Below are 10589 nucleotides of genomic sequence, written 5' to 3' on the forward strand. Positions count from 1 at the left end.
CCTGAGCTGAGAAGTTCCTCATGTCTGAAATCCAAATTCCTGCCAGTTGTGGCTGAACAGCGAGCACAGAGAGCAGCTGGACTGGGGCAATGTTTTACTTTACCCCCTTTGTGCAGCATTTCACCCCCTTTGTGCAGCATTTCACCCCCTACATTCTGTGTTTCCGGCACAGAAATGGCCTCAGGTATGGGATGAAGGGAATAGAATAGAATAGAATAGAATAGAATAGAATAGAATAGAATAGAATAGAATAGAATAGAATAGAATATCTCAGCCTTCTGAGAACTTGGAGTCAATTCTCATCTCTCACCTCGTCCTGGGGACCCAACAACACCCGAACAAGCAGGGAGTGCCAGCCCTGGGTCCTGGTACAGAGACACCTGAGAGCAGAACAGGCACACTGAGAGAATTCAGTAACAGGGGGTGATTCTGAGAGAATTCAGTCACACGAGGTGATTCCCTCTGGGTGTGCTAAAGAAACCTGGAGCTGCTCCATGTAAACCATGGAATTATGGCTCAGGATTTTCAGTGCTGTCTGGTGTAGAAATGATCTGTGTCTGGGGTGGGAATTATCCCTTTCCTCCCCTAAAAAAGCCATTGTGGGTTTCCTTCTGGAAGTACAGCAGCAGGGGGGAGCAGAGGCTTCCCAACGTTCTTGAGAAGGCCACTGAGGACAGAGCCGTGTCATTAATGATCATTAGTGGCACTAATAACTGGAGAGGGGCATTAATTAAGGACAGAGTTAATGACAGGCAGGTGGAGGGAGCTCTCTGAGCTCTCTCAGCACTCCCAAAGGAGCAGGAGCAGTCTCATCCCCATCCCCGGGGCAGCACAGACTGCCCAGGAATGACCAGGGATGAATTCACCCCTGGGTGCAGCAGGATCCTCTCCTGAGCCCCGTGCTCAGCTTTTCTCCTGACTGAACCCTAAATAAACCACCCTGGGATGGGCTTGGCCTGGGCAGAGGAGGAAAATCCCAGCTCACCCCCCAGGACCCCCTGCTCCTCTGCTGGCACTGCTACCCACCAGCATCCCTGCATCCTGAGGACAAACACGGACCTGCCGTGCTGTGATTGCTGTTCCTCGGCTCCTGAGCAGTGTTAGAACCTATTGCTTGTGACAATGCACCTCAATTAGCTCTGAAAATCAGCACTACACACTCTGTGCAACCCGAGGAGCGGGGTGGGCTCCTCGGAGGACTGAGCTGCTCGATTTCAGCTTAAGGATGATGTTTCTCCGCAAGGGAGTCACCAGTCACAATAATTACATTGCTGTCTTCTCATAATATGATTTATTTAGATGTTGCCGTATGAATTAATTCTCTCTAATTGCTGCTCTTCTCACTGTAAATCAAGGTTTCTTGCTTTCTGGAGAGTAGTGAACATGATCCTACACTGAAGTAATTAGTCCAATTAGAAAGGAAAGCAGATGTGGAAAACCAATTACTTTCAGGAATATGTCTGCTCCTCTGTAGCCCAAACGCTGTTCAATCAAAATGGAACAGCAGTTTAATAAAACATTGTTTTATTCATAAACTCCATCCAGCGGTGAGACTCCACCTGCTCCTCTGGAGGAGCCACTTTGGAGCAGCTTTGAGGCTGGGGAGCTTCCTCAGAGCTGCTCCTGCTGCACGAGCTCCAGGGAGAGAACAAAGTGGTCAGCCCAGGATTACACCCTGATCCAGGTAATTGGGAGCTGCTGCTACAAAGGGAAGCAGAGGAGGAATTGTGAGCTCTGTGTGAGTACAGCAGGGACTGCTCCGATTACAGCAGCAGCAAGGTTCCCCCAGTCCCTGCTGCCCAGAGGAGCTGTTCAATCAGAGTTTGTGCCCGGCCTGCAGAGCTGTGAGCAGCTCCCTGTGTCCCATGAGCAGGGCCAGCCTGCAGGGACGGAGCCAGGCAGCTCTGCAGGGCTTTGTTCTGGCTGAGATTTCACAGGCCAGGAGAGGTTCTGTGCTCCCCTGTGCCTGTGCTGCTCTGGAGGCAGGGTTGGGTACCTGAGGATGCTCTCTGTTAGCAGAGAGAGGGAATCCAATCCTGAGTGTGCTCTCCGTAATACCCCCATTGTAATTAACCCTGCACTGATGATGATGATGGTGAGGGGTTTGGTACCTGAGGATGCTCTCTGTTAGCAGAGAGAGGGAATCAAACCCTGAGTGTGCTCTCTGTAGTTAACCCTGCAGTGATGATGATGATGGTGAGGTGGCTGTGCCAGCCCCTGGGCACACACAGCTCCTGTGTCACCAAACCACGGCCCAGAGGCCTCCTGGGGTTTGTTTTCTGACTTCTTCATTAAAATACCCGCAGAGGAGCTTTGCACTGGAGATTCACCCATCTATTTTCCTCTATCTGCTGCATGGAAGACAAGTGTTCTCATAATTGGGCCATTAAAGGAGGTGTTGAAATGTTACTAATTGTCAAAGGCAATTAAGTATGGCAACATGTCACAGGTAAATTAACGAGGCTCCAGGTGTTTCCAGCAAATTGCAGTTCTGTGGGTGTGAAGCACTTCCAGTCTTCTCTGCTGCTTGTCTTGGAGTTTTGGTGTGCTCTGCTCTGGGGTTTGGCATTCCCTAAAAGGCTCCGTTTGGTGTTTAAAATTGAGGGAGAACGCTCAGAGCTCCTGCAGCCACTTGTGACGGCAGGCAGGGAGCCCTGTTGTCCCTTCTTCCTCACAGGGACACCTGCAGTGACCCCACAGTGCCACTGAGGATCCGAGGGTTTGGACCCCAAAACGAACCCTGTGGTTTGCTCCTTGTTCTGCTCCCCATCCCCACATTTGGGTGCTCCCATCCCCACCCAGAGCTCCCACATTTGAGGTCTCCCCATCCCTACTGAGAGCTCCCACATTTGGGTTCTGCTCCCCATCCCCACCCAGATCTCCACATTTGGGGTGCTCCCCACCCACAGCTCCCCATTTGGGGTGCCCTGCAGCTGTGGCAGCGCTGCCACCCCGCTGGCACCGTGCCCTCCCTGTGTCCCTGCGGGGATGCTCGCACAGGGTGGCACTGTCACCAGGCTGTCATTACCCAGCCTTTGTTCCTGTTCTGCTCCCAGGCCGGCCTGGGATTGTGTGCATGTGCACAGCCTGGTGGAAGGAGGGTGGAACCCTAATTGTATATTATTAAAATATTATGATTTTTTCCCCCCCTTCCAAGCTGTGGCACCTCCCCATGCCTGGTGCAGCTGGCTCCAACTGGCACTTGCAAGGTTGTCCTCCAGGTGCTGCATCAGAAATCTTTTGACACAGTGTCAGTAATTAAGTGTACAATTAGGAGAATGTCTGCAATTAAGTTCAATCAGTCAGTCAATCAAATCTACATTTGTAAAGGGTTTCTAAAAGGCCTCTCATCCAAACCTCCCCTCTGCTTCTGAGCTGGGCTAAGTTAACACCAGGCAAGGCAGCGTTTATGTGGAGCAGCTCGAGGGGCTGGGAGCTTTATAGTGAAATGCTGTTCGAGGCCTGGCTGTGTCCTCAATCAAAACTGGCTTTAAGTGAGGCACTGAGGCACAACACGGAGATGTAACCATTAAAAAAGCTGAACACTCGTGCCTTTTCCAGCAGCGTGTCTCCCTGGGCTTAGCAGTGTCATTCCTCACCTTGTTTCCTCTGGGGAATACTCAGGAAGGACAGATATTCTGCTGGAATCAGCCAGCCTGGTTTTGTGCTGTTAAGGCATCCTTCAGCTCCTGACAGTTCAGGTTTTCCCAGGAGGCTGCAGAGGGTGAGCACTCGCTGATGTTGTGCTGCTGTTCCCAGTCAGTGAACCTGGAGTGGGAACTGCCCTGCTCGGGGTTACTTGGCTCATTATTTGTGTTTTTATTTGTTATTATTTATGTTATTATTAGTGTTACTATTTGTGTTATTCTTTGTGTTATTATCTATGTTATTATATACGTTATATGTTATTATTTGTGTTATTATTTGTGTGATTCTTTTCCTCCCACAGAGCAGGGTTACCTGTGCCTGAAGGCTTTCATGCACCTCAGTACAGGACCTGCACACACCCTCCCAAGGAAAGGTGCCCCAAATCCAGCCCTGTCTGGGATCCTCCAGCCCTCCCTCATTGAGCTGCAGTGACAGAAACCATTCAGGGTTTGGTGTCACCAAGTGCAGCAGGAGAGGGCCCTGGGGGTGAGGGTGATCTATCCTGTGCTCAGCCTGAAACATCTGAGTTCTCCCTCAACTTCCATCTTATTTCCATTCATTTTATTACAAAATAAACGGGTCTAAAATATGAATGGAGTTTTTACAGGTTCTGGAGGTGGTGTGGATTTGGAGGGAAGGAGGCACAGCTGGGGATGCTGTAGGGAGAGATTTTTGAGGGAATGCACTGGTGTGAGTGCACTGAAGCAGAACAGGGCACTGGGGTGAGGAGCCCCAGGAGATGGCACTGGGGATGGATGAGGTGCCCCAGGAGCAGCAGGAGATGGCACAGGGGGTGAAGTGCCCCAGGACAGGGCACTGGGGATGGATGAGGTGCCCCAGGACAGGGCACTGGGGATGGATGAGATGCCCCAGGAGCCCCAGGACAGGGCACTGGGGATGGATGAGCTGCCCCAGGAGCTCCCCGGTGCTGGAGCAGACCCTGCTGCTGGCACTTGTTGGCCGCTGGGCCCTGCTGTCACTGCTGTCCCCCGAGAGGAGCCTTCCCCTGTCTGAAGTGCCAGATCTGTATCACCAGCTGCTCTCCAAGGCCTGGCAATGCTCAGTCTCAGACTGCAGCCATTGCTCCAAAGAGTGACTGCAGGGTTTTCCTGTCTCTGGTGCTACATCAGTGTGAGCAGCAAGCCGTGGCTGCTTTGATAACGAGCTTGCATTTACACAGCACCTGTCAGCTTGAAGGGAGCTCTGCTAAGTCAGCCCGAGCTGACAGAGCCCTGTCCAGGCTCTGCACGGCTCTGCCAGCCTGGCTGCTGCCTCATTACGTGCCTTGCCTCACTGGATGGAAAGCTGTTACCCAAAGTGTCCTTCACACAGGGAAAAAGAACAAATGGATGAGTAATATGTGCCTTGTGGTGCTGTAAATGTCCCCAGCACGTCTTTAATACCCAGATTTATTTGTGTCCTCATGCCCTGGCCTCTCCTGCCCTGCAGAGGGAGGCTGGGGAGCTCAGGGGAGGAAGGAAGGCAAAAGTGCTCCAATGGATCTTCAGCAGAAGCACAGAACTCTGCCCTCCACACCTGGGGCAAGGCAGGACCCCTTGTTTTATTGATTTTAGTTGGTAAATACACAAAGGTGTGTTTGTCATCCACTGGTGCTTGCCATGTGAGACTTACCCTGGTGCACTTGGACTCCTTGTTTTGCTGGAAGAACAACAAAGGAAAAAACCTTCAAATTCTTCCCAGTGTCCTTGTCACCCACCAGCAGAGCTGCAAAGAGTGGCTTGCTGAGCTCCCAGAGGTTCTGAGGGAAAGCCCTTCAGGAAAAGGAGGTGTTAAGGGCTGGGTTGGATTATCTGGGATGGTGGAACCTTGAAGATCCCTTCCAAACCAAACCATTCTATGAAAAGCTCCCAGGACTGCTTCTGGCGGTGATGAATTTGAAGAGATGAAGGATGAGATGGACAAGAAAGCACAGAAAGCTGCACCAGGGCAGGGCTGGCCAGAGCCCCATCTGCAAACCTCCTGTGCTCTGGAATGGTTTGGTTTGAGCTCGAGGGTGAGCTCAGCACTGAGCAGGGAAACCTGGTTTGTGAGACACTCAACCAGGAGTGGCTGTGGGAATAAACACCAGAGATTGGCACTGCTGAGAGGGAGAGCTCAGCACCAGGGCAGGGGGAGCTGCTGGATGTGGCTTTGCTCCCTCCTGTGCTCTGTTCTTGTAGGGAAAACCATCAGCAAGAGGCTCCTGAATGCTTTTCCAAACAGAGAGAAGGGGCAGGCAGCTGAGAAATAATACAGGACAATAAATTCCTGAGATCTGCTACTAAATCTATCAAGGCGAATAATACATCCTGATGGGAGCGAGACGTTATTTGTTTTTTTGTTTTAAATTTGCCAGATCTCATTTCTTTTTGCATTTGTCTCAGGGAGGTGAGGACTTTGAAAAGGCAATTACAAGTGGTGAATGATTAGCGTTAGATGTGACACATTTATGCATCAAATATGGTTAACTGCATTAACCTTCAAGGAATTTACACTGACACCTTGAAAGATCTATCCTGTGCTCAGCCTGAAAAATCTGAGTTCTCCCTCAACTTCCATCTTATTTACATTCATTTTATTACTAAATAAATGGGTCTAAAATATTAATGGAGTTTTTACAGGTCCTGAAGGTGGTGTGGCAGGGGAATTGGAGGGAAGGAGGCACGGCTGGGATTCTGTAGGGAGGGATTTTTGAGGGAATGCACTGGTGCAAGCGCACTGAAGCAAGGTTCGTTTCTGGTTTCTTCCCTGGCTGTCCCATCCTGGAGGGAAGATGACTGAAAGGGATGAGGCTACACAGCTCATTTATCCACTTTAGGGTTTAATTTCCTGCTAATAAGGTATTTAAACCTTCCAGAAAGCAGCTTGTGGTCTTTGTAGACTTTTAATCTTTATACATTATGCAGAAAGGAAGTACATGCTGGCAGAGGGTGCTCACTGGGGATTTTCAGGAGGTACTCGGGTCACTGCAGAGCTCCTCGTGCTGCTCCTCTCCGTTTGCAGTGTGGTCTCTGCTGGGGCACCCCCATTTCCAGTGGTGACCCCTCTGCAGGGCAGCAGCTCCTCGGCGCTGGCTCAGCTCCATGCCTCTTGTGCTTCACTCCACTGAAATCTGGTTAGCTACGAGACAGACTCCGGTGGAATGAAGGACAACAGAACCCATGGAAGTCCTTCCTCTCTGCCCTGGAGACAGGCTCTGGTGGGATGAAGGACAACAGAACCCATGGATGTCCTTCCTCACTGCCCTCGGAGCAGGGACAGGGTTTGGGGTGCTTGGGGCTGTTAGGGAGGCCTGGCTGGTCAGGCGTGTGTGGAGGTGTGCACTCAGAGCTTGGAGGGGCTCTCTGGGCTGAAAGCCTCCTTTTCCTTCCCCCCACACATCCCTGGTGTTCACCTCTGTACTTTAGCCTGGAGCACAGCAGCCACTTTGGCCACTTTGTCCCGTTCCTTGTGGCAGCAGCTGGCCCAGGGATGTGGCAGATATTACTCACGTTCTCCATCTACTGAGGGCCCTCCAGCCACCAGGAGCTGGCAAATTAAAAACCAAAACCAGGAGCTTCTGCAAATTAACTGCTCGAGGCAGTTTTGTCGTCTTTTATGGTTTTACAAGGGAGGTGCAACTAGATCATGGCCAGGTCCCTTCGGCCTTAAACCCTGAATTTACAAACCCAAGGAATGCCTGGAGGCGATTTTCCTCAAGTGCTGGAGCTTTTTAAAGACCTCTGGCCATCCTGGGAGTGTGTTAAGGTACTGCTTCCCTTTAGCCCAGATAGGGGAGAGATAATCCCATTAATGCCGGCCCCACAGGATGTGGGAATTGGGGTTTGCTCCCCTTGAGAAGCCCGGACAGAGCAGGGAACTCAACCCCTGTCCCAGCCAGGCTGCCCCTGTCTCTTCTGGGAGATGGGTCCTGGATTTCATGGGACTGCCCTGGGGCACCTTCAAGTTTTGAATAGTTAAAAACGCTCTAAAAGGTGTGCAGCCTCTTCCTGAGAGCTTCCCATCTGTGAAAGAGACAAAAATAATGAAAATTAAGTCTATTAGGAATATTCCCCCATCAAAGTCCAACCCATCCCTTCATCTGTGCAGTGAAGATATTTCTGAGATTCCTGCAAAGGAATCTGATTATAGATTAAATATTTTACCTTGTATATAGATAAAATTAATAAATCAGAATATAATGCATATCCTTAGCATTGCATTTCTTCTCCTCTAAAGAACCACAATCACCAAAACAAATCTACATCAAAACACACAAATCCCATGAATGAAATGGAAATTCTCCACATCCCAGCAAGGAATTGCAAATGGTGTTTCCAGTTTGGGTGGCTTTGCCAAATGAAGCTCCCAGCTCCTTCCTCCTCCGTGCTTGGGAAACCTGGGGCTCTCAGGAGGGTCCAGCTCTCACTTTTGGCAAGTCTCCCACGCACTTGGAGAACTTCAGATTTCCAATTTTAATTGGCCTGCACTTCCCAGCTTGGGAAAAGAGAGGTTAGGGAGCAAAACTTGCCTTGAAGGCGAATTGCAACGTTTGCCTGCACTTGAATTTAAAAAAACCCAAAACCACCCAAAAACCCAGCCCACAAACCCCAGCGCGGAGGTGCTGATGGACGATTTAGCAGAACAAATAGTTCGGGGTGTTTCTCTCTCGCTGTTAAAGGCAGAGCCGCGCTCGGAGCCTCTCCCCGGCTGTGTCAGGACTTGTCGGGAGCTTTGGGTAAGCCCTGAGAAAGGGTGGCCTCGGCAGGAACCCATCAACCGAAATTCCTCCGTGCAATCCTGCCTGCTTTGAAACGCCTTTTATCGGGCAAGTTGGGACGGGCTCGCCCCTCAATGCCTCTGCTGAGCTGCGGGGCATTAACCCCTGGGAGCCCGGCGTGCACCGAGCCCAGCACAGGGAACAGCTCACATCATTAAACCAAGGTGCTCATCAGCGGAATCGCGCATTAAATCAATGCTAATAAAAACCCGAAATACCAGCCCCACCTCCAACGGCTCCCCTCACTCCCGAACAGCCAATTTAAAGTGTGGGGAGTTGGGTTTTTTAAATTTTAATGAGATACCCTTTGATTTTTGATTTTTGCTGGGGAGAAGTGTTGGGGGTCAGGCTGCAGCTTCACCTGAACAGCAGCAAAGGTCTGGTGCATCCTCACAAGGGCAAACCTTCAGCTAAAGGTCAGCTGAAATTGTGCTGGACTTGCCTGAACTTTAAAGTGAGCAAACATTTCTGTGTTCCTTTGTCTGTGGGGGAGCCAAGGCAGATGCTCTGAGCATTGAAAGGGCTCTGCCTTCTCCCCAGAGATGGCAAACTCTGGAAACTCAATGCCATGCCCTGCGCGCTCTGAGAAGTGCCAGGAGCTCCCCATCCTGAGAGAAAATACAAAATAATTTCTGTCCCTGTGTATGGGCTCAGCTCTGACCCCCTGAATTCCAGAGGCAGCACTTCCACAGCCCCATCCAGGTGTGGTGCCCAACAAGAGCCTTTGGGCTGCTCCTGCTCATTCAGGGGTTCCATTATTTCCCTGCCTTTCTCAGACATTACCCTCTCACTTCCCCAAATGTTTTCCTTGCAATTGGCTGTTATTTCTTTCAAAAGGGAATTTTCTCTTGGTTTTTGAGGAAGTTTTACCCCATAAGAACCAGTTACATTTGAAACTGGCTTTAGCCCTTGCATTGCACGTGGAGAGGAACCTGATTGCTCAGCAGCACTGAGGTCAAAGCTCCTGATTCTCTCTTGGGAAAGTGCCTTTGGACACTTTTGCTGGAACTCAACAGCCAACACAAACAAGAGATCCACAGCAAGGGGCAGGTGCAGCCTGATCTCCCAGTCCCTCTGATCCCAGAGACCAGGAGGGAGCTCACCCAAAGTAAGCTTCAGCATCCCATAGCACCACATCACAATGACTTTGGACCTCAAAGACCTTGGCAAACTCAAACTAAAACAGAATAAAATCATCTCCATAAGGCAAATTACCAAGGGTGACTGTTTTCCAAATATTTCACTTCTTCGGATACCACTGGATAGGGCACAATTTTAAGTGATTCACATAGAAAACCAAGAGAAGAGTCAACCGATTGAAAAGAAGTTAAATCCTTACAAATGGTGGCCTGGATAGCAGCTCAGGTCTGGTATTTGTCACACCAGTGCAAGTCCAAAGCGACTGCACAGGTTGTTGAACCTGAGTGTTCTCAAACAGCAGCAGCCTCCACATTCCTGCTGCTTTGGGAACATCTCCCCACGTACCATCAACTGCAGTTTCCAATATCTGTACTAAGACTTAAAATATCCCAGGAGCTGCTTAAGAAGGTCTCATTTTTCCTTTCAGAAACCACATCCTGGCCTCTGCTGCCCCACGGCCAAGGGCAGCTCCTTGGTGTTTGCAGGGAACGAGCTGCACCCTGCCACAGGAGCAGGTTAATTAGGACAGCTCGTTAGAGCATCCCGTGCCTGTGTCCCCCAGGTGTCCCCATCCCTGCCCAGGTGGCTCCCGGGCACGCCCCTGCCCCAGGTGTCCCCGAGCCCTCCGGACACTGGAGGGTCGCTCACTCACCTGGCTCTGCTGGGCACGTCCCAGTCCCGTCCCGCAGCCGCTGAACTCCAGCCAAAACAACAAAACCAGCTTGGGGACAGGAGGGACTAAACTGGGGCTGGGGGCTCGGGCTGTGTGTGGATGTGGAGCAGAGCCCGGGGGCGGGGGCCCGGCACAGCGCGGTCCCATCCCGGCCCCTCCCGGGCCCGCAGGTGCGGCTTTATCCCCGCGCTCACCTGCGGCCGCAGCCAATGGAGCTGCGGGCTCCTCCCTGCCCTGCCCGGCCCGCCCCGCGCTCCAAAACCTCCCGAACGGCCCCAAAACTCGCCAGCCTGCCCTGCTGCTCCTCATCCTGCGCTCCCGGGGCTTGGAATAAACCCAGCGTTAATCCAAAGTGTAGGAGAGCGCTTA

At 51.3% G+C, this 10589-nt stretch overlaps 1 long non-coding RNA gene across 1 annotated transcript; it reads right to left on the reverse strand.

Moving 5' to 3' along the window:
- Positions 1-6798: 6798 nt before the first annotated feature.
- On the reverse strand, positions 6799-10370 carry LOC135458175 (uncharacterized). The gene is made up of 2 exons (XR_010442873.1): positions 10200-10370; positions 6799-7652 (listed from the first exon to the last, which is right to left on the reverse strand). It is a non-coding gene; the product is annotated as an uncharacterized LOC135458175 (long non-coding RNA).
- Between the last annotated feature and the right edge of the window lie 219 nt (positions 10371-10589).

This window comes from Zonotrichia leucophrys, chromosome 26 (assembly GCF_028769735.1).
Source record: "Zonotrichia leucophrys gambelii isolate GWCS_2022_RI chromosome 26, RI_Zleu_2.0, whole genome shotgun sequence".
Taxonomy (NCBI): Eukaryota; Metazoa; Chordata; class Aves; order Passeriformes; family Passerellidae; genus Zonotrichia; species Zonotrichia leucophrys.